Source organism: Natator depressus, chromosome 4 (assembly GCF_965152275.1).
Source record: "Natator depressus isolate rNatDep1 chromosome 4, rNatDep2.hap1, whole genome shotgun sequence".
In the NCBI taxonomy this organism is placed as follows: Eukaryota; Metazoa; Chordata; order Testudines; family Cheloniidae; genus Natator; species Natator depressus.
This window is the reverse complement of record NC_134237.1, coordinates 69683952-69707315: the sequence shown is the minus strand read 5'-3', so window position 1 is coordinate 69707315 and position 23364 is coordinate 69683952. Positions and strand designations below refer to the sequence as shown.

The window sequence follows — 23364 nt, the reverse complement described above, 5'->3', positions numbered from 1 at the left end:
AGGGAAGTTTGTTGTTTCTGGCTGAACAAATGAAAGTAGTGTTTCTGATCTGAATCCTCTGCGGTACTGTTTATAGCAGAGGTGGGCAAACTACGACCCAGGGGACGGTCCTGTCCGGCCCCTGAGCTCCCGGCCAGGGAGGCTAGCCCCTGGCCCCTCCCCTGCTGTCCTTCTCCCCGACCCCCCCCGGCAGCCTCAGCTCGCCGTGCCGCCAGCTGCCTGGACCTCCGCTCCTGCTGGGCAGCGCGCAGCGGCGTGGCTGCAAGCTCCTGCCGCTCTGAGCGGCATGGTGAGTGCGGGGAGTTGGATAAGGGGCAGGGGGCTCCGGGGGACAGTCAGGGGATGGGGAGCAGGGGGGTTTGGATAGGGGGTGGGAGGGGGCGGATAGGGGGCATGGGGACAGGCTCTTTGGGGAGGCACAGCCTTCCCTACCCGGCCTTCCATACAGTTTCACAACCCCAATGTGGCCCTCGGGCCAAAAAGTTTGCCCACCCCTGGTTTATAGCCTTCTGCTGAAAGACTGACTTACTGTTGCATTTACTAATATTAATCCAATTTCAAGTGAAACTAAGTCCAAAAATATCTTCCCAACAGTAACAGTACAGCAGGATGACTAGATTACAGCATTGCTCATGTAAATTCAGCAACAGAATTTCTTTCCCACTTTCTTAGAAATTTAGGGAAATAAGAATACTTAGCAGATGGGAAGGAGATTCTGAAGTATAATAAAAAGAAGGAAGCACAGAAGTAGATGAACAACCAGAAGAGAAAGATGGGAGATGGAAAATGAGTGAAGAATAGCAGAAAAATAGAAGAGAGAGAGAGGGGTGGTGAAGATTTTTGAGAAGAGGAGATTAAGAAAGATAAAGGAAAGCAATAGGATAGAGATTAGTTCATTAACTGCCGTATTGAAGGCAGAGTTTTATGGTTGCTTGAGTTGATCAGCTCTTTGGATAATGCTGTGAAATTCTTTCCATGGCATTGCTAATAATAAAGCTGTTTCAAAATCGATTACCTTTAAAATGTGAACTGAATAACTCATATTTTCCATTCAGGATAAATGGAAAACTGATTTGCATTCTCTTTCTCTGGAAATTAATACTATGTCCATTGTTCAAGTACAAAAGAATCTTTCTAGTGTCAGGATATAGTTCATACATAGGACCCAGACTATTTAACAGAGTGAGGTATGTGTCCAAAGAGTGAGTAGGTTGGTCATCTCTGTCCACAGAGCTATATGGGTTCTTGTTCCTGGATGTGAAGACATTTATTTCAGGTGTTGAAACCATGTACATATTCTAGGTTCATGCCCATGTAAGTAGGGTCTGGATGAAGGCTTCCCTGACAATTAGTTGGGAGGGGGAGAGACTTTGGGTGTGTTTATGTAAATACAGTTTGCTCCTGCTCTGCTTAGATATTGAGCATATAGATCAGTGTCAAAGTAATCAATTTTGGCTGGTGCTGGACCAAATCCACAGCCCAGCACATGCAGTGGGCCCAGTGGGGCTAATCCACCCTTATTTAGCACATCTGAGAGTGAATCTGAAGACGAGGACACTACTATGGAGTATCCTAGAATGGAGAGCAGATACCAGACTCCATCAGCTGAGCTTGGGGAGAGCTCCACTTCTTCAGCTCTAAACCCCATGGCTGAAGCATTTAGGCCTGTTACTGGCAAGCCCCAGTCAACAATGAGACCAGCCTGGGATAATGAACTTGTCCCACCAACATTCCCAAAACTCCTGGAAGAAAAACAGGCCTGTGCTGACATATCTAGGTTGTTGGACAGAGGGGACATAGAAGTGGAAGGTGTCCCTGCCACCTTGGACATCCCAGTACCAGAGCAAGAGATGCAGGGGCCTGTGCCAATAGAGGGGGTACTCTCAAGGGAACTGTCACCACCCCGAGCACCAGAAGAAGTCCTCACTGCCCACTCTCAATAGGTGTGACAGGGTTATAAGGCCAGTAAACAGGCTAACCGATGATGCACCTGGAGTGGTTAGTGAGGAAGTGATACACTTAGCTCACAGGCTTGTGGCAGCCAGAGTGGGTTTCCTCAGACACTTTGAGGAGAACTCATGTAGTTGGTATAATCTGGAGCGTGATTTGCTGGGTCGACAAATTCTCGGCTCGGAGGAGGATGTAAATAAGGTCTGAATGAAGGCTTCCCTGACCACTAACTAGGAGGGGGAGAGACTTTGGGTATGTTTATGTAAATACAGTTTTCTCCTGCTCTGCTTAGATATTCCGCACATAGAGCAGCATCAAAGTAATCAATTTTGGTTGGTGTTGGGTACAAATCACTTTAGTACTGAATGCAGGGGTAGTGAAATGCTGTTACTAAAATGTTGTAATTCGACTGTGCTTAACCTGTCCCAAAGGAGGGGGCTCATCTTCAGCTGAAAGGACCTCATTAAGCCAGGGCCCTGTGAAAGTAAGAGGGATGGGGACAGGTGTCCCAGCTAGGAGGCCGTACACCCTCACCAAGGGTCCTCCCTGGACTGGTTTAACCAGTTCCTCCCCACTGTTTAAAGAAAGAGCTAAATAGGCTTCATTAGGAACTTCTTCTTTGTTATTTTAAATGCTCAATCAGAGCTAAAAGTCAGTTCTGTGTGGGACTGTGTTCTGCCCAGAGCAGACAATCACTGAGAGCTGAAATCACTTGAGATGGGGAAGTGTTTCTGCCCAGTCTGCAAAGAGCTGAAAATCACTAACAGACTGATGTGCAGAGGTCACAGCAGAGAGGCAGATGGCTGCAGAAGGTGATTGACAGTCGGTTGGCAAATGAGCGCTGGTGAGGTGGCGAGCAGGATGAGCGGCTGGCGAGGCAGCCAGGCGGCACAGTGAGCAAGCAGCTGGCAGAGAGACATAGTGAACAGTCGGTGGGGCGGTTGGCGGAGAGGGGCTACGGAGCGAGTAAGGTGCCTCCTTATCTCCACCCAGGGTGGGAGATGCACCTCTGAACTCTGGGTCTGCACTGACCAAGGACAGCAACTGTGAGTGGGGTGCAGAGAAGGGATGAGCACGTTAAAGAGACTTTTGGGTTGATGCACCTTAGAACCTGAAGGGAAAAGGACACTGCCCAACTTACCTGGGTGGTGGGTCTTTTGCTCATGGTTTGTGTTTATGAATCCTGTTTGCAGTATTTTCCCAAATTAACACCAAGTTACTTCCCTCCTTGTATTCACTTTGTGCTTGCGACTGGGGAAGTATTGCCTCTCAGAGGCGCCCAGGGGTTGTGTATAATTTTCCCAGGTTACTGGGTGGGGGCTCAAGCTGGTTCTGTGTTGTATTAATGGAAAGGAACCCCTAGATATTGAACCTGCCCCTGGTTGCTGCTGGCTTTGCCTGGCAGAAGGGTTACACTCAGAAGTTGCTTAAATAATAAATAATGGAAATTGGAGATCTTTTTTAAGAAGTTGTGTTGAGGTATACAGAATTATGGCTTGGTGATAGTAGCTTTATACCATATGGTTGCAATTCAGATTCCATTATAAACTCAATTATTCTGCACCCTTTCCTTCCACTACTTCCCAACACCTCCCTAAAACGCACATTAAAGTTCCATTGGCCTTGAAATTGGTAGGTGAGGTCTAGAGTTGAGGGAGAATTTTTCCAGCCCTGTAATTTGAAGTAAATCAAATGAAGGAATTAATGAATTGTGCATCATAAAAATAGAGGCATTCACCAAAGTCACAAAATATCTAGCTTTTTTACCACTTTGTAGCATACAAATGGAAAGGAGAGAGAGAAAAAGCGCATGCACTTAGTGGACAAACCTAGCTGAGTCTAGTACCCAGGATAAAACTTGCATCAATTCAAGTCTCATTTCAAAAATATTAGCCTCCGGAACAGTAATGTTGCTGTCTCATTGGTTCTTAAAGGCTATTTGTGTTTACAGGACAGGATAGGCCAGGCCAGGGAGGAGCAGAAGGCTGCTGGGGAGGGCAGGTGTAATAAAGTCCTCTGAGAACCAGGTGGTCTAATAGGTAGCTATAGTGAAGCAGAGCGGCCTCACTCCAAGCCTAATTGGAAGGAACCACCTCATGGCCCTAGGTGGGTGGAGCCATGCCTGCTCACCCCCTAAACCAGAAGTCAGATATCTCTGCCTCACTGAGGAATTCTGGACCAGGGACCAAGCTGTGCAGCACCTTGCCCCCAGCAGAGACTGACTGCAGTGAAGAGTTGCTCGGACTGCCATCTGTTGTTTACCCCAATGAGACTGAGGACCCACAGACTACAGAGCCATGCTAAGGAGGGGTGGTAGGAAGTAGCCCAGGGGAACTAGACATTAGTCCATTTATGTTGCTGACAGATGAGTCACCATGTTTCGGTAGGATCCCTGCTGACCCAGTGGCGGGACTACCCACCACTGTCAGGGCCCTGCCCGGGACTGGTGGAATAGGGTGGGTCCGGGTCCCCCTGCTGTGAACTCTATCCCTGGGATGGCAGCCTACTCACCATAGACAGGAAGAACTGCTCCTTACCTGTGGCTTGCCCCAGCCAGAGGGCTGTGGGCCCTAGACTGTATTGAGAGCAGTCTGCCTTAGCCAAGAGGTTTGGGCTAAAAGCTGCTCCTTGTTCTGCCCCGCCCGGCGGGCCAGAGCACCTGACTATATTTGCTATCTGCCCTAGCCAGCAGGCTTTGGACTAAAGACTGCTCCTTGCTCTGCCCTGCCCAGGGGGTTAGAACACTAGACTGTGGTCTTGTCTGCACTACACACTTTTGTCGACAAAAGACAGCTTTCATCGCCAAACAATGGAGGTGTACATACTGCAATGTTCCTCACACCGATTTAACTCTCCTGCTATGCCAGCATAATAAAACCACCTCAATGAGAGGCATAGAGCTTTTTTGCGACAAAGTTAGAGCAACACAGTGTCAGTGTAGACGCTGTGTTTGCTTATGTTGCCCTAAGTGGCCTCCAGAAGTTGTCCCACAATGCCCATCATGACCGCTCTGGTCAGCAGTTTCAACTCCACTGCCCTGCAGCCAGGTACACAGGCATGTGCCCCTCCCCCTTTAAAGCTCCAGGAATTTTTGCCATTCCACTCCCTGTTTGCTAGACAGGGAGAGTTCATATAGCATCTTCCCAGCTGACCATGCCGGCTTTCCACAGCAAATTGCTCCTGCCTGGAGTACAGCAGAATTGTTGGGTCTGTGGGGAGAGGAGGCTGTGCAGTCGCAGCTCCGATCCAGCCATAGGAACCTTGATATCTATGAGCAGACTGCTCGCGGCATGGAGGAGAAGGGGTATGGAAGGGACATGCAACAGAGCCGTACTAAGATCAAGGAGCTGAAGCAGGCATACTGAAGCCCTGCACTCAAGGGCCACTGAATGGACTCTGGCCGCTGCCACGCGGCCCTGCACTCGAGGGCAGCCACTTTGATTCTGGCCATTGACCTGCACTGTCTTGAGTCCCAGGAGACAGTCTGGTAAACTGTAACCATGGTGTCACCACATCCACGATCCACTCCAAAGGGGAATGGGGTGTGCATACACCACCACAAGGACCAAACAGAGATGCTGAGGTCCCTGGTTGTGCTACAGTCAGAACACGTCCATGCTCGACTCTCTCTGCTGCAGTCCATACAGAATTACATTCCATGCCTTCCCCAAATTCCCCACACACATTCCTCTCATGTTCCTGGCCCATCGCAGTACCCCTTGCACTCCACCCCTAGTGACATGTTCCATAATGACAGCTGGACTTACACACAGCTATGAGAGCCTCATTTGAGAGAGTGCTCCTCAGTGTCGTGTCCCTTATAAGAAACGGAAATCTGTGTACTGCTGTTTAATAAAAATTTACTCTTAGAAATACGATTCTTTATTTGTGTCCTAAACGGAGTGGTTGCTGCAAAAATTCATTCACCGTGGCAGTCGGCACATTTGCAGACTACAATTAATGTTCAGGCAGCAATCATTACAAGGGTCATTCAAGGTGGCATGTAAACAATGCCTGCCTGAATGCATTACAGAAACACATTACTGGAGCTCATTGTCAAAATGCTGCTTCAAAGCCTCCCTGATTCAACTAGCCCCCGCATTGAGCCCCTCCAATAACCCTGGTATCTGGCTGCTCAAAAATCAGCTGCCAGGTGATCCACCTCAACACTCCACCCCGGGGAAACTTTTCCCCCTTAAAAAGAACAGGAGTACTTGTGGCACCTTAGAGACTAACAAATTTATTGGAGCATAAGCTTTCATGAGCTACAGCTCACTTCATCGGATGCATAGAATGGAACATATAGTAAGATATATATATATATATATATATATATATATATATAGATATAGATATAGATATATATACAGATAAGTTGGAAGTTACCATACAAACTGTGAGAGGCTAATTAGTTAAGATGAGCTATTATCAGCAGGAGGGAAAAAAAAACTTTTGTGGTGATAATCAAGATGGCTCATTTAGACAGTTGACAAGAAGGTGTGAGGATACTTAACTTAAGGAAATAGATTCAATATGTGTAATGACCCAGCCACTCCCAGTCTCTATTCAAACCCAAGTTAATGGTATCTAGTTTGCATATTAATTCAGGCTCCGCAGTTTCTCCTTGGAGTCTGTTTTTGAAGCTTTTCTTTCGCAAAATTGCCACCCCTTAGCTTCACAAATGCTATGCAGCACACAGCAGGTTGCTATGACCCTGGGAATATTTTCCTCATTGAAGTCTAACCTGCCAAAACAGCAATGGCAATGACCCTTTAATCTGTCAAACACACATTCAACAGTCATTCTGCCCCTTCTGAGCCTGTTGTTGAAGCGCTCCTTGCTCCTGTCAAGATTTCTGGTATATGGCTGCATGAGCCACAGGAATAAGGGGTAGGCTGGGTCTCCTAGGATCACTTTGAGCATTTCCACATCTTCTATTGGAATCTTCTGGTCTGGAAAGAAAGTCCCTGCTTGCAGCTTTCTATTCAGGCCAGTATTCCTGAAGACGCTCACCTCATGCACCTTCCCTGACTACCCCATGTTCATGTCAATGAAATCACCTTGGTGATCCACCAGCACCTGCAATACCATAGAGAAGTAGCCCTTTTTGTTGATGTACTCACAAAATGATCTGGGATCAAAATTGGGATATGCATGCCATCTATCTCCCTCCTGCAGTTAGGGAATCCCATTGCTGCAAAGCCATCCACTATTTCCCGCACATTGCCCACAATCACAGTCCTTTGTACTAGGAGGCGATTGATGGCCCTGCACACTTGCATCACTGCAACCCTCACAGTTGATTTCCCGACTTCAAAATGATTTGCGACTGACTGGTAGTAGTCTGGATTTGCCAGCTTCCACAAAGCAATTGCCACTTGCTTTTCCACTGTGAGGGCAGCTCTCATTTTGCTGTCCTTGTGCTGCAGAGCAGGAGTGAGCTCCGTGTACAGCTCCAGGAAAGTAGTTTTCCACATCCAAAAGTTCTGCAACCACTGCTCATCCTCCTATACCTGCATGATGATCCAATCCCACCACTCAGTCCTTGTTTTCCAAGCCCAATAGCAATGGTCCACCGTATGTAGCTGCTGTGTGAATGCCAGCAACAATCTTGAATTGTCTTTTTCATGGCACACAGCAAGGCAGGCACCACAGATTCATTTTCAGATTCGCAGCTCATTAAATACTGCAGGGTCAGCTGTGTTGTGTTCATAATGCTCATCACAAGATTGGAGAGCAGTGCAGGATCCATGCTTTCAGGCAGAGATGGCGGGCGCACAGTTTACAGGGGCAGTTGGAAAACTGTGCGAAACGTAGTTGGAAGCCCATGGAATGATGGGACAGAGAAAACTGCTTCATGGAAGGGTGAGCCCACCCCTGTGATGCACTGTGATCCATTCCCAGAACTCCTAGCTGCAGAAGGTGACAATTTGCACAGTAGGATAGCAACCCACAGTACACTGCTCTCTCTGTCAGTGCTAGATCACCAACTGTGGATGTGCTTCGCTGACACAAGGAGCATTGTGTGAACATGGACAAGCAATGTAATTACAGCTTTATGATAGTCGACGTAACTTAAGTCGACTTAATTCTGTAGCGTAGACATGGCCTGTGTTTGCTGTCTGCCCTAGCCAGGAGATTAGGCTAAAACTGATTGTTGCTTGGGCCCACACAAAGGTCCAGGACTATAGACTGGCGATTGTAGCTAGGAGCTGCTAGTTCCCCAGGTAACTGACTTTTGATCGCTGTACTGTAGCGAGACAGAGTGACCTCCCTCCAATTCTGATGGGGAGGGATGACCACCAGCCAACTACACTAGCACACCCAGTATCTTTACTTGCACCCCAGCGGAATGGCTTTTCAGTCCAATTCCTTATCCATGTATGAGCTTAGCTCCACCTCATGTTTTCAATGTCCTTGCCCTCTCCTTTCCATCAGGGGAGTGGGTTGGGAATGAGGCTTATGCCCCTCCTGTAGCAAGGATAATTTGTAGGGAGCCTGGGCCCTCCCATTCCACTGGGCTCCAGCCCGGGGCCCTATGAGAGCCAATCAGAGTCCTGCATACTGGATGCCCTTGGCGTTATCCTCCCTTCCTACCAGAGTCACTTCCTACCATCCGTCGCTCCCCACAGCTCCAAGTCCAATATAAGCTTTTAAGCTTCCTCTCCAGTTAGAACATGCTCTGTAGGTCTGGAAGGACAGAGCTACCTGGGCCTGATATTGTCCTTTAGTCTCTGGGCCCAGTGTGTGGTTTGTATACCCCATCACGAGAAGGGTACTTCACTCTCTATATTTCCTTCATGGATCCAGATGAGCTAGAGGAGGAAAGAAGGGGGAAAGGTGACTCCTCCCTAAATATTCTGCTAATTTGGCACTGCAGAGCCTATGAATCTCCTCAATGGGGCAGCAGTCCAGAGGCTGAAGACCACAGTCAGGCTCACAGGTAGTGAGGGTTAGGAGAGCTAAAAAGGAAACCTTCACTTCTTTTTGCTTTGTTTTCAGTAAAACATATGCAGCTGTTACATAAAGGACTTGTCATTGGGGTTTTTTCAGCATCTGTGCAAATGGTTGTGCAAAGCCACTCCACAAGACCACTCTAGCTATTAATTATTTGGCCACCACATCTTTTTCAATCTTTACAAACAGTAACATATGGCTATTTTCAAAATCCTAACGAGTAAGAAGGGAAAAGAGGATAGAATTACTCAGAGTCAATTTCCCATACAGAACCATTTGCCAACCTGCTGTAACATTGTTACAAAAGAACGTCAAACAGATATAACCATTTCAGTTATGTGAGAAAGAGTGTGTGTGTGTGTGTGTGTGTGTGTGTGTGTGTGTAGTTATGTTACACTCACACACAGAGCATAATGTTTTTATAGATATGAGACTGGTTTGGTCTAATTACACACCAGCTATATTGGTGCTATTTTTGGTATATTGCTGCCTTGGTACTATGAGTCCATGTGTCCAGACCTTAGAGGGAGAGAGAAACATCTAAAAAAAGACCTAAAATCTCTTTTCCATTCATTATGTTGCAATTTTAAGGTCTTATCTCAGAACATTCCAGGTCTAGAAGCAATTGTTATGTAATCCCATTGGAAAGCTGGAAATATGCTCATTCCAGTGGTATAAATCTTTCATTTCTAGCCCTTATGGGTCATGAGAGATTCAACCCTAAACCTGTCACTTGTCCAGGATTTAATGCCTATCCTGGGCCTTAGACCCACCTAGCCTGGGGAGAATTTCTATACTGGGGGGACAACAAAAACACTTCTTTGCTTTATTTTAAAGAAAATGACTCTTGGATCCTTGCTGGGAAGTATCATTAAAATGACAACTCTCTCTGAGTGATACAAGAACCCCATTCACTAATTAGAGAGAGTGCACAGTGATAGGAATTGCTAAAAACTACATTATGTTGCTGATCTAACAAGAAGGAAGTAAATTTAGAGAACTTTCTCATTGCTATGTTGGCTCTGCGAGGCTAAGAGCAATAACAAGGAATGCAAACATTTTTGTCACAGAACTAAACAGACATAATGGAATGCACATCGAGAGCAGGTCTGGTGAGAAAGGTGTCACTTCTCAGAGTGGAGCTGTGCTTTAAGTAGATACAGCAATAAGGTGAAGGTCTAGAAAGGGTGCTTTTCATGATGAACATGGCTTATAGCCTGCTCTGGCAGTTGGTAATGAAAGTGTATGTTGGGAATCTAAATTGAGCACTTGAACTGTATAAACACAGAGGTACTGGACACTAGCCATATCATGCAATAACAACAAGCTACAGCTATATCTTTCCATATTGAGAACAGGGAGCGTTTATGAAAAATCTATTTGTACCATGGCTGATATTGAAAGGATAAACAGGTGAGCTAGGATTTGAAAGGGAAGTAGAAGACAGAGGAAGAACACGAGTCCTAATTCCTATCAAGCTAACAAATCACTCAATCCTACAGCCAGATGCAAATATTGCTTAAGCCAGAAAAGGTGACTTTACCTATTATTGTCATTATAACCATATAGCTTCCCATCACATTCATTTCCCAGATGAAAAATGCAACAGGTTCACAGTAAGAGCAGATAAGTTCCCATTGAGAAGAGAATTTGACTGCTAGAGTATGATACAGAGGTCAGGCACGACCATTTCATGGGGACAGGAGCTGACCAGTTATTTGTACAATTTGGAATAGTGAAGAATTAATGCAGAGTAGTAGAAAACAGAATAGAGGGACATATTTACTTCTGTCATTTTACCTTTGGGGAACAATTTAGGTCAACAATTAATGGGCCTTCTTTAAGGCTTTTGATCACAGCTGTTCCCCAGAATATTGATGTCCTGTCTCAGAATAGTAGTTAAAAGTCTGTTAGCATTTCCATTACAAATGTCTATTTCCAGGCTTACCTTAAAGTTAATAGTGTAACTCATAATTTTAAGATTTTATCAATGCATTGTTCAAGGAGTTGGTGAAGGAATACTGTGCCTTTCGCCTGTAGGCCATTGACTCAAATCCAGACCAGTAGTACAAATGCCGATTAGTAACAACTAGCAGAAAGTCATCACAAAAATTGCCATCAGTTGGCCCTAATTAGCGTCACTATTTATAAAGAAGCTAAGGACTTAAATGGACATAGAAAGTAAGCTATGCTCTCTCATTCCTTGAAAAGTGGTCCCTCCAAGATGAACTTGCAGAACATTGGCAATGCAGTGCAGGGAAGCCTAAGCTACTGCTATCTTTGTTGTACTTACCTTTGTGGATCAACAGGAGACATCTTTCTCTAGGACTGTCAGTCCAGAAGGAAACACGTTCCAAACCTTAAAAAAAGAATTAAAAAATGAAGACATTAACAATTATTTTAACTATAATAGTGTTTAGATCTATTGAAATACTATTAATACTCTTATGGCACCACTGACATACATGACACTTTACAAACTGATAAAAATGAATCCGCAGTCAAAAAGAGATTCAATTTTCCTGAATAATGACATAAAGGACATTTTGGGATTTTTTTTAACCCTCCCCTCAAGGTGTTCTGATACATAGTTTATCCAGGAATGTCACAAGGTTAAAATCTAATAAGTGCTGTCAATGTAGAGACTTTCTTCTTATCAGTAACAAGGTTTAGAAGTCATTCTAGTCCAGTCTGCTAATTGATGTGAAATTATATCTCGCTCATCTTTTTGTATGGTGGTTACTGAGAGTCAAATTGAAATATCCAACACATCCCTGGTCATTCTTTGAACAGGTTAACAACAACAACAACTGTAGAGCTTGAACAGTCATAGTCCAATTACTAAATGCTGCTGTTGTACAGTCATCCACTAACTGCATCTGTTTACTGGAAATATCTGCACCTACCCCAGCACTTAGCACAGTTTATATAACACAGATACATATTTTGTCCTCATTTGAATAGCACTGCAATCTGTTAAATAGTTTTATTAATCTAATTATTTAACAAAAGCTTTCATTCTCAAACGCCACTCCTTTGTATTCAAAAGAAAAGCTGAAATTGATAGAATTATATTTTAGTGACTAGAGGAGCAATAAGCTACTATCACAAAGTCTGGCAACTGCTTTGCTTACTTTTGAGTATGCATTCTTCTTCTTTTTTGTGGAAACAACAACATTTACAAATTAACAGAAAGATCTGGGATCCATCCATGGGCTTCACGGGAGACAGAGGACACCTTTGTTATACCTCCTGGAAATGAAATATGGGGCATTTGTTTACCATGTGTTCAACCATTTGGCGGTCTCCACATTTACACTCTGGCAAATCCTTGATTCTCCATTTGTACATCCATTTGTACAAATCCTTGATTCTCCATTTGTCCACTCATTTGCCAGATAGCATCTTAATGTGGTTGATGGTCATCCACTGTCTTTGGTGAAGCAAGAAACCATGTAGCATCAGACAGAATAGGAACTTCCTCTTCCTTATAATTTAAGGACAAAAGGGACAGATGCCCAATCCAGCTCCTGGTGAAGTCAAAGCAATACTTCCATCAGATTCCATAGCTACACAGGGATCTTACAGATAAATTTACTTTAGGTGGCTCCACCATAGATAGGTACAGTTATACCCCTGTGGTCTGCACACAGAAGAATTTGTCCACATAGAGATCACACTTTCCTCAAAAGAAAGGAGGGACAGCTGACTTTGTGGTAGCATCCCCACCTTTGACCAGCATCCATGCTGGGAGCTTCACAGGTCAGTTACAGCCCCCATGCTACCTCCTGCATGACTCCCTAGGAAGGTTAAAATAGTTCCCTTCTTCACTCTGCTCAAATGCTTGTGTTGGGGGATGCTGAGCTCCACCCTTCCACAAAATTTACACCTGCATAAATGAAAGGCAGGCACAAGTCAGAGTATTTCACTTCCAGTTACTGACTTCCTGCTCCCGACAAATAGAGGTTCAAGTATCCTAATATATCCCCCCAGTTGAGTAGTAGGCACTTACTAGGCAGACACAAAAGGTAAGCTGTCCATTTGAAAATCTGACTCTCTATAAAGCTACACTTGCATTTTTTCAGTGTTTCACCTCCAAAAACCTGTGAACTGTGTCATAAATGGAAAATAACATGAAAATGGATTGGTTTGAACTTCCAAAGCAAGAGCCAGCGATTTTGAAGCTCACCAGGAGATAGGGTAACTTGCCATTTACCAACCCTAGTGATCCAATCTAGTGTCTGATTCACCAGTATCTTGCACCTTGTGTAGTCATTTATGTCTGTGCAATGTGGGTGTAAAACATAACCAGCAGTGTAAATCAGTGGAGAATTCTACATAGTTAGTGATTTACTTTCCACAGGTGTGAAGAACTACACAAGGTGTGAAGCTGTGGAGAATCAGACCCCCCCCAATGTCCAGTTAGCAAAGATCATCAACATTCATTTCTTCTTTATCACCATCTGGTGTCTGCTGAGAGAACAACATGGAAACATGCAGAAATTAGCCAACTGCTCTAAAATTTACATCAAGTTTTAACATCTTTGCATAACCAAAATAATCTTTGACTCAGAGGACCGTACAAAATCTCAAAACAACACAGAAAGCATTGATATAACATATTAAACATTTTTAGCCACAGTCACTTGGTTATTTCAGCACTTTGTACTTGAACTGTGAAATACTCAAATTAAGCAGGGTCACTTATCATACAACCTACATACAATTTGATGTCTAAATTACTGTGATGTCAGGTAATGGAATGGAAATTATATGATAGAGAGGGAGAACTTATAGCAAGAATACAATACAGAACAAAGCTTTCTCTAACTTTTATAATAGAGCTCCTCTAAAAAGCTTTAGAACAGAGCTGCAATCTTCACAAAGGAATAATCCAGTGTATTAAACTGCCAATTCCCTCTGACTGCAAGAAAAAAAAAATTATAGCTCATCATAATATCCCCCTAGAGCAGCCTTTCTTTAATCAAGTAATTCTTCACTTTTTTCACCACAAAGAAAACCAAGTCCTCCTAGGTTAAGCCTAAATGGCCACCTGATTGCACAATCCCCTAGGTATTGTTACTCAGATTGGATACTAATTATCCAGCTGAGGTTTCCATGACAACTTCCTTTGCTCAGGATAGACCCCAAGTAGAGCAGGCCATTTAAAGTGAGGGGATACATTTCAGCCCAATTTCAAAACTAGGTTTGTGTATCTTTCAGTACACATTCTACATTTCCTAACTACTCTGACTGTTGATTCCACTGAAGAGGGACCCAAACTTCTTTGCCACATGTAGTAGCCCCCAGTGAGTTAAGATGTTAAGAAATTCTAACTAATTTTCCTTTCACATGTAGAGCAACAAAATGAAAGGCAATTCTATGTTCAAAAAGCTATGGACTAATAAATGAAAGCAAAAAATAAATTTTATTTGTAGAAATAAAATTTAATTAATTGACTATCTCTATAACAAGTACCAGATACCAATGCCCCACACACAATCAGCTAAATTACATCCCATTGGAAACCTATTATTGTTAGTAATATTGCCATTATGCCCAGGAGCCCTAGTCATGGACCAGGCACTGTACAGAGAACAGAAAGATGATCACTGCCCCCCCAAACAATCTATTCTAAGGCAAGAAACAACAGATGGATAGAGACAGACAGATGGGGGCTACAAGGAAACAATGAGACAACATTGGTCAGTGTGCTAGGCTCTGTTATTGATCCATACGGCATTAAAAGCGATTTCAGAGAATAATTTCTGAGAAATACATTGCGTTAACAATAAGCTAAAAACTGCAAATAGTATTACCAAAGAATAAAGCACTTCTGTGGAGGAAAGCAATTAATCCCAGGGTAATTGACTGATGGAGGAATCACTGTTAGATATTCATTTACCAAACTTTTCTAGACCAGTTTATTTAATCCAAAACATTGCCAGATAGTGCACTAACAGCCTTGACTGTTCTGCTCCCCAAGAAGACAAGATTAGAATATAAGGGGTTAATACTCAGTTCATACTCAGGGGTTAATACCACAAAGACTTTTCTGCTTAGCTCCTATTAACATTAATAGGAGTCATATGGTTAAATCCCTGTGTTCCATGCTGAAAAAAAAATCCACTCTTTAACCACTTCACCTCTGAGTTATTTGATCTCACATGCAAAACTCTCCATTTCATGTGACTTATATACTCATATAAAGACAAGGTGGATGAGGTAAAAGACAAAAAGAAAAGAAGTACTTGTGGCACCTTAGAGACTAACCAATTTATTTGAGCATAAGCTTTCGTGAGCTACAGCTCACTTCATCGGATGCATTCAGTGGATTTCCACTGAATGCAACCGATGAAGTGAGCTGTAGCTCACGAAAGCTTATGCTCAAATAAATTGGTTAGTCTCTAAGGTGCCAAAAGTACTCCTTTTCTTTTTGCGAATACAGACTAACACGGCTGCTACTCTGAAACCTGAGGTAAAAGACAGTTACCTTTTTCTGTAACTGGTGTTCTTCGAGATGTGTTGCTTATGTCCATTCAACTTAGGTGCGTGTGCTCTCCACATGCACCAGTGCCGGACATTTTTTCCCTCAGCAGTATCCATGGGGGACCGGCTCTGGTGCCCCCTGGAGTGGTGCGCACATGCCATAGTATATAGGACGCTTCCGGCTCCCCCCACACTCAGTTCCTTCTTGCCAGAAACTTGTCTGAATATTGCTGAGATGCGACCTCCAGCCGAGGTCCGAGGCATCCGAAACCAACTCGACTGAATGAGGAGTGCTGTCGAAGGGGACTCCTTCCAGGGGTCGGTCCACCATCGCAGTGAGATAAATATCATCACGGGGATGGTAATGACCTTTTCCAGGTGGTCCCTGGACTGGGAGTAGACCGTCACCACCCATTGCTGCAGGTGTCGTATCCGGAGCCTGGCACTGTGCACCACTTATGTACACGCTGCCATGTGACCTAGGACGTGCAGGCAAACCCTGGCCGTGGTCAGGGGAAACGTGGAGACTTCTGCAATGAGGTCTGCCAATGCCCTGAATCTCTCCAGCGGCAGAAACTCCCTAGTGCAGGTCGAGTCAAGCACCACTCCAATTAACCCTATCCTCTGTACCAGAATTAACGTAGATTTTTTTGTCATTTACCAATAGGCTGAGGCAACGGCATGTGGCTAACAGCACCACGACATCCCTTTGGACCCGAGACCTAGAGCTGCCTTTGACTAGCCAGTCATCGAGGTACGGATAGATCTGGACACCCCTACATTTGAGGTAACCAGCCACCACTGACAAGCACTTGGTAAATACCTGCGGTGCTGTTGCTACACCAAATGGGAGGACCACAAACTGACAGTGGTTGGGACCTATCGTAAACCGGAGGAAGCATCTGTGTCCCTCGAATATGGCGATGTGAAAGTACGCATCTTTCAGATTGAGGGTGGTGTACCAGTCTCCCAGATCCAGGGAAGGGATGATGTAGGGAAGGGATGATGTAGGCCAGGGAGACCATACGGAACTTCAGCTTTGCTAGGAAGCAGTTCAAGTCTCTCAGGTCCAGGATAGGTCGCAGACCACCCTTGGCCTTTGGGATTAAAAAGTAATGGGAATAGAAACTCTTGTTCCTGTACTCTAGAGGAATGACCTCCACTACACCTACCTGCAGTAACTCCTTTACCTCCTGCATGAGGATACTTTCGTAAGAAGGGTCTCTGAAGAGAGATGGGGAAGGGGAGTAGGAAGGAGGGGTAGAAAGCAACTAAAGGGTGTAACCCAGTGCCACCATATTTCTATACAGGCCAGTGTTCCTGGGAGGAAGGGAGAAAGGTGGTTGGCAAAAATAGGGGAGGAAAGATCTTGGGAAGAGTCTGGTAGGTCACCCTCGGGCATACCCTCAAAATGAGCTCTTGCCCGCCTGCTTATTAGGGGTTGAGCTAGACTGAGAAGCCTGATGAGGCTGGTAGCTAGGATGCCACTTGTAGCCTCTGGATTTCTTATGGAGAGGCTCCTGGCAAGGGTGGCTCCCCTGGTCCTGAGGCTGCTGTGGTTTGAACTGCTCATGGGCAGGGCCGGGAACATACACGCCCAACGTTTTCAGGGTCGTGCAGGCGTCTTTGAGGCCATGGAGCTTATTGTCTGTCTGTTCTATGAACAGGGCTTGCCAATCAAAGGGGAGATCTTGCATTGACTGTTGAGCCTCCATGGACAAACCAGAGAGGAGCAGCCAGGATACCCGGCGCATAGCATCGGCTGAGGCCATGGTTCGGGCGGCAGTGTCCGCCGCATCCGACACTGCCTGGGAGGTCGCCCTGGCCGCAGTCTTGCCCTCCTCTATGATCTCCTAGAACTCCTTCCTAGAAGTCTCAGGAAGGGAGCCCTCAAACTTGGCCATGGCTTGCCACATGTTAAAGTCATAGCATCCCAGGAGGGCCCGATGGTTGGCCACCCTCAACTGGAGACTAGAGGACAAATAAACTTTATGCCCAAACAAGTCTAGTCTCTTGGAATCTTTATTCTTAGGGGTAGCTCTGGGTTGACCCTGTTACTCCCTGTGGTTAAACGCCTCTACCAACAGGGAATTGGGGGCAGAGTGGGTGTATTCGTACTCGTTGCCCTTGGATGGGACAAAGTACTTGCGCTCAGCCCTCTTGGAGATCGTGGGCAAGGAGGAAGGAGTTTGCCACAGGGCACTGGTGATCTTTAAGACCCCTTCATGAAGGGGCAGAGCCACCCTGGTAGGTGCTGAGGAGCAGAGAATATTGAAGAGAGAGTTTGAGGGCTCCTCTAACTCCTCCACCTGAAGGCCCAGGTTGGCAGTGACCATCTTCAGTAATTCCTCGTGCACCCTAGCGTCATCCTGAGGAACCGGGGGAGGGTGCCCCCTTATAGCCTCATCTGGTGATGATGAGGAAGATGCCAGTGCTGTAGGGTCCTCCACAACCACTGGTGGCCCAGTGCCTTGCTCCCCTACTCCCTCCTGGACCTGCAGGGTCCTTGCCCCCAAGACTTCACACACCAGAAGAGGGTGGGAGAGAGAGAGGCAGCGGGTCTCTCTGAGGCTCCAGACACCAAGCCGGTGACATGGGAGAACCCCCACGGATTCCATGGGTACCATGGCACCAGCCATGAGTCTGAGGCCACGGGGCTGGTTTCAATGCTGACGACGTAGCTGGCACTGCTGGTACCAAAGCTTGCCCTGCTGTCAGGTAACCTTGCTCCAAACCAGAGCTGGAGCCTGAGCGGCCGCTCCCAGATGACCAAGACAGGGTGGAGCAGTGGCTCTGTCCTGACCGGTGCTGGTCACTCCACCTGGGGTTTGATCTGGAATGGGGCTGTGGGGACCAGTGGCACTTGGCAGATTCGCGACGGCCTGGAGCCAGCGATCTATGTCTCGTTCTTCACGAACAGTACCAAGATGTGGAGAGGGACCAGGAATCAGAGCGGGCCCAGTGCCAGGAAGGTGCACCCACACGTGGTGATGCCCTTCTAGGGGATCTGTGATGGTCCGAGGAATGGTAGCATTGATCCCTTGACTGGTCTCTGGAGCAGTACCGGGGTCTCAGAGATACCGGGTGCTGAGACCAGTACTTCTGCCAGGGGCCATGTGCCTCCAGAGGTCTGCACCCAGTCACTGCCAAGCTGCGCCTCGAGCTTCTCTGCCTCTGCCCAAGGTCCGGGACGACGAGCGCTAGCAGGACGTCCCCTGTGACAGGGAACAGTGCCACTGAGGTTTACCTGCGCCAGCTGCAGGGCCTCCAGCGTGGACGGTACCCAGAGCTGTCATAGTCCTCTGCCACTGTCTGGGGTGGCCATCAGGGAGCAGGCTGGGCTACACCGCTCAACCGGAGCTGGGGCCTGAGTTCCCAATGGAGGTGAAGAGCTGCCTGGCATGGGACCTTGCTTGCACCCAGTCTTATCCTTTCCCTTGTGGGAGGTTGGAGACCATCCTCACACCGTCTTCTTGGGCTTCTTGGTAGGGGACCAGTGCCGGCCAGTGGATGGTCCCGGTGGGGCACTGCACACCGAGATCACGGTGCTCAGCACCAAGTCGGAGCATTGCTCCAATGCCAGGGTAAGGTCAGACTCCATAAGGAGCACCCTTAAGCGAATGTCACATGCCTTCTTAGTCCTGGGCTTGAAGGGCTTGCAAATTTTGCACTTATTAATGTGCCCTTCTCCCAAGCAATGTAGACAGCTGCTGTGTGGATCGCTAATGGGCATGGGCCTTTTGCAGTGATCACAGGACTTAAAGCCTGGGGACAGGGGCATGCCCTGTCCCGAGACAAAGTCCCATAAGGGACCTATAAAGTCTCTAACTATTAGCTAAGGGATACTAACACTAACAAGAAAACTATATACACTATAATACAAAGAATCAATGAGTTCATATGAACAAGAAAGCAACAGTGCTAGCTGAAGCAACAATAGTTCCAGCATCATCACTGGCAGCAAGAAGGAACTGAGGATGGGGGGAGCTGGCGGCACCTTATTTACTGTGGCTTGTGCGCACTGCTCCAGGAGGTGCCAGAGCCGGTCCCCTACGTATACTGCTGAGGGAAAAAACTTCTGGCACCGGTGCATGTGGCAAGCACACACACCTAAGTTGATTGGACATGAGCAAGCACTCAAAGAAGAATATCTTTTATTGGACCAACTTCTGCTGGAGAGAGAGACAAGCTTTGAAGCTTACATACAACTCTTCTTCAGGTCTGGGAAACTTATTCAGCATGTCACAGCTAAATACAAGGTGGAACAGATTGTTTAGCATAAGTAGTTAACATATATTTCAAGGGACCAGTCAAGGTGAAGTGGCTCGTTAACACCCCTCCAGCCACAGCCCTTGTCTACACTACAAACTTATGTCAGTATAACTACCTCATTCAGGGCTATGTGTGGTGCAGTTATACTTACCTAACTCCCAGTGTAGACAGTTATGTCAACAGGAGGGATTCTCCTGTCAACATAGCTACCGCCTCTCGGGGAGGTGGAGTACCTACACTGATGGGAGAAGCTCTCCCATCAGCATAGGTAGTGTCTTCATTAAGCACTACAGTGGCCCAGCTGCACCAGTGCAGCTGTGCCACTACTGCGCTGTAAGTGTAGATAGTCCCATAGACTCATGTTCTATAAGCCATAAGGACCATCATGATTCTTAGGGGTTACGTCTCTGCACTAAAAGAAACTCTCCAATCTTACAATGTCCTTGATTTTAGTACACAATCCCAGTAAGATGAATGTGAGTTCTGTCACTGATTGAGGGCAACACGTGCCCTTACTATGAACTATACTAAGTATTGTTTTTAATATGTATCTACAGGTCTTGATATTAGAGGGTATAATGTCTTGGCCGTTTAAAAATGCATCATGTTGAAATGTGGCTCAGTCAGTCAGCTCAGATCATGCACATTTTTAGAAAAATTATGCCACCCGGGACAGCTATTTTATATAGATTAAATATTTACTGAGTCACTGTAAAGTAATGCAATAAAAAGGGAAAGAAAGGAGCAATAGTCAAGCAACAAGGGAAAAACAAGTTAATGGTCAATCCCAGACAGGGAATTTATTATTTAATCAATGGCATAACACAAAAACTAATAGGCTTGTGCAAATGCCTCTTATTTCCACAAAGTAAACGCCATACTGACCTGGTTGAGCGAGGGATGGGAGGAGTCTGGCACAACACAAAGTGACTCCCCACTTGCTCCATGGTCTTACAATCAGAGAGTTTAAGGCCAGAAGGGACAACCAGATCATCTAGTCTGACCTCCTGTCTGTTGCTGCCCACCAATGCCACCCAGCACCCACATGCTAAACCCAACAACCAAAATTGGAGCAAAGTATTGCAGCTCACAGGAGACTAAACTATTATATTCAACAGGGAGAGAATTGATGATCCTAGCATGTGACCCATACTCGATGCTGCAGAGGAAGGTAAAAAACTCCCAAGGTTACTGCCAATCTGACCTGGGGTAAATTCTTTCTGGACCCCACATGTGGGAATCAGACATTGAGCATATGAACAAGAACCAGCCAGCTAAGAACCTCAGAGAAGGAAAGCTGGGTGCCACCGCAGAGTACTGGCCCACCCCATCCAGGATCCCTGATGTCATCACTGATTTGGTCATCACTGATGCGTTAGAGGAAGGAGATAAAAAAAAAAACTTGGAGGGGGGAGATCCCTTCTTCACTGGTTGAAGCCCTGAAGCATGAGATTTTAGGAACATAAGACATAAACTGGAAGGGCCTCCCAGGGCTGCTGAGCCCTGCCCCCTACAATCATAAGCAACCCTGTCATACAGTAGCACTCATAAATTTGTCCAGTTCTCTCCTAAAACTAATTGTTTGCCCTCACAACTCCCATTGGGAGGTTGTTCTAGCACCTCTCCCCTGATGGTCAGAAACCTCCTTCTAATTTCCGGCCTGAATTTGTTCACAGCCAGTTTATCCCTATTTGTTCTTGTGCCAATGTTGTCCTTTACCTTTAAAAACTCTTCACCCTCCCCGGACTGTTTGGCTCTGTGCCCCCTTGGTGTTTGTGTCAGAATTTGGGCCCTTATAAAAAGTAAGTATGAGTCAAATACACCATAGTCAAAAGTCCTTATAACATTAGAAGGACTAATCTGTGAGATCTACTAGAAGCAATTCTTTCTGAGGCAGCCAGTACACTCATCCCAATGGCTTATGATTCCATTCGAGGGAATAGGATAGACTTCCAAATCTGCAGGGTCATTTTTTCTGCAACAAGAACTATACAGATGAGCCATTGCCGTTTATTGGTGTCTTTCACTATGTGTTACTCCCATAGAAATACAGCATGCAAGAACTGACCACACCCCAGAAGAGATGACAGTTAAGACTGTTGTAGGCACTTCTACAATACTTCTACATACTGCTTTGTGCGATATTTGTCAGCCCTCACAGAATAAGTAGGTAATGCCAGGGCAGCATTTGTATGGAAGACCTCGCAGGAAAACCTATTCTACATCCTGCAGGAAGTGGCGAGTCAGTAGAAGGCACTTTTCTCTTTACTTCATGATGGAACCAATGTCTAGAATGGTGCTAGGGAGCACTGTGCTGCTGGATGGGCTATTTTGGGGATGAATCATAAAACTAAAGTTCTGTCTACACTGCACACCAGGCTCTGACTCAGGTTGAGCCCCAACCCCCCTTCCAGTCACACGAAAATCAGCCTGACTCATGTCAGGAAGCGCTCAGGACTCAGGTCCTAGGACCCACCCGGGGGATGGGTCAGAGCCTGAGTCCCACTGTGACTTGGGGCTAAGCCCTGTTATTTTGTAGTGTGAATGCACGTCAAGCTGCAGATCCTAGTCAGAAAGTCTACGTAGTGCATTATGGACATGTTAGCACATCTGAAAGTCTCAGGTCTGTTTGGAATTATCAGCCATTTTTGTTTGCCATCCTCCATATTGTCTCACCTTCTTGTTGCTTGGTTTGGCACTCTTTCTTCATTCCTTATTTTTGATTGAGTACGCTTAAAAGAGTTCTGCCTAGTAACAGAGACAGAGGCTGGAAAACTTGGGAAAGACAGGAAAGGTCATCTGACCATGAAAGAAAATCCGCCCAGCAACAGTAGATTATATATGGGTTCAGCACAATATACTTGTTGCTGTCTGCCCAAGAGGCAGCCAGTGTTCATTTACAGTAACATTGGAAGAAGACATCTACCTGTTCCTGTCATCGAGAGGTTCCAGAACCAATGCCACTGTTACCTGATCCAGTGATGGCGTGTTCTCCTGAGGCTCCTCGTTCCTGAAAGGTTTCTGGGTTCGCTGACCTTGTCTGGTCTTTGGTTGTCTCCTGCAACAGATTGAGTAATGTAGAAAATGTTACGATATCTGAAACCCACTTATCTTTGGTTGGGATCTGGGCTGAGTGCCTATTTGTATGTATCAAACCACTGAGCTATTTTGTTAATAAACCTCTGTTTTATTCCTTAAAATGACTAGTGTAATTCTTGGTATGACCATAAGTGACGGATACTAATGCAGGATAAATGGGCCTGTCTGGGAGGGGGTCCTTTATAAAGATATCTCCTGTCCTAAGTTTTCTGGTAACAGGTCCAGTAATTGTAAGGTTTACAGTGTGGATGCTCAAGCACAGGCTTGGAAACACCAGGTCCACAAGTCCAGGTCCCAGAGACCCAGGCTTAGTGTGCAGTTTAGACAGACCATAATGTGCTCAGTCCTGATCTCATTGAAGCAAATGAGAACTTCCACTGAAGATAGTAAGAGGAGAACCAAGCCCAAGCTTCAGACTATCTGTGGTTCATTGCATTTTTTGCAAGAAGAAGAGTGTTCTGGCCAAATTTAACTTCTGTGAGTGCTATACTTGATAAAATAGTAAAAAGATATGAGCATGGGCAAGTATTACACTTTCCAAGTACACACAGTATTTTTGTGTGTATTTTGCTGTGTGTGGAGTGTTTAGTTTTATTT

At 45.8% G+C, this 23364-nt stretch overlaps 1 long non-coding RNA gene across 1 annotated transcript; it reads left to right on the top strand.

Moving 5' to 3' along the window:
* The first annotated feature begins 191 nt into the window (after nt 1-191).
* Nucleotides 192-17160, top strand: LOC141986552 (uncharacterized). The gene is made up of 3 exons (XR_012639314.1): nt 192-289; nt 16064-16211; nt 17064-17160. It is a non-coding gene; the product is annotated as an uncharacterized LOC141986552 (long non-coding RNA).
* The last annotated feature ends 6204 nt before the right edge of the window (nt 17161-23364 follow it).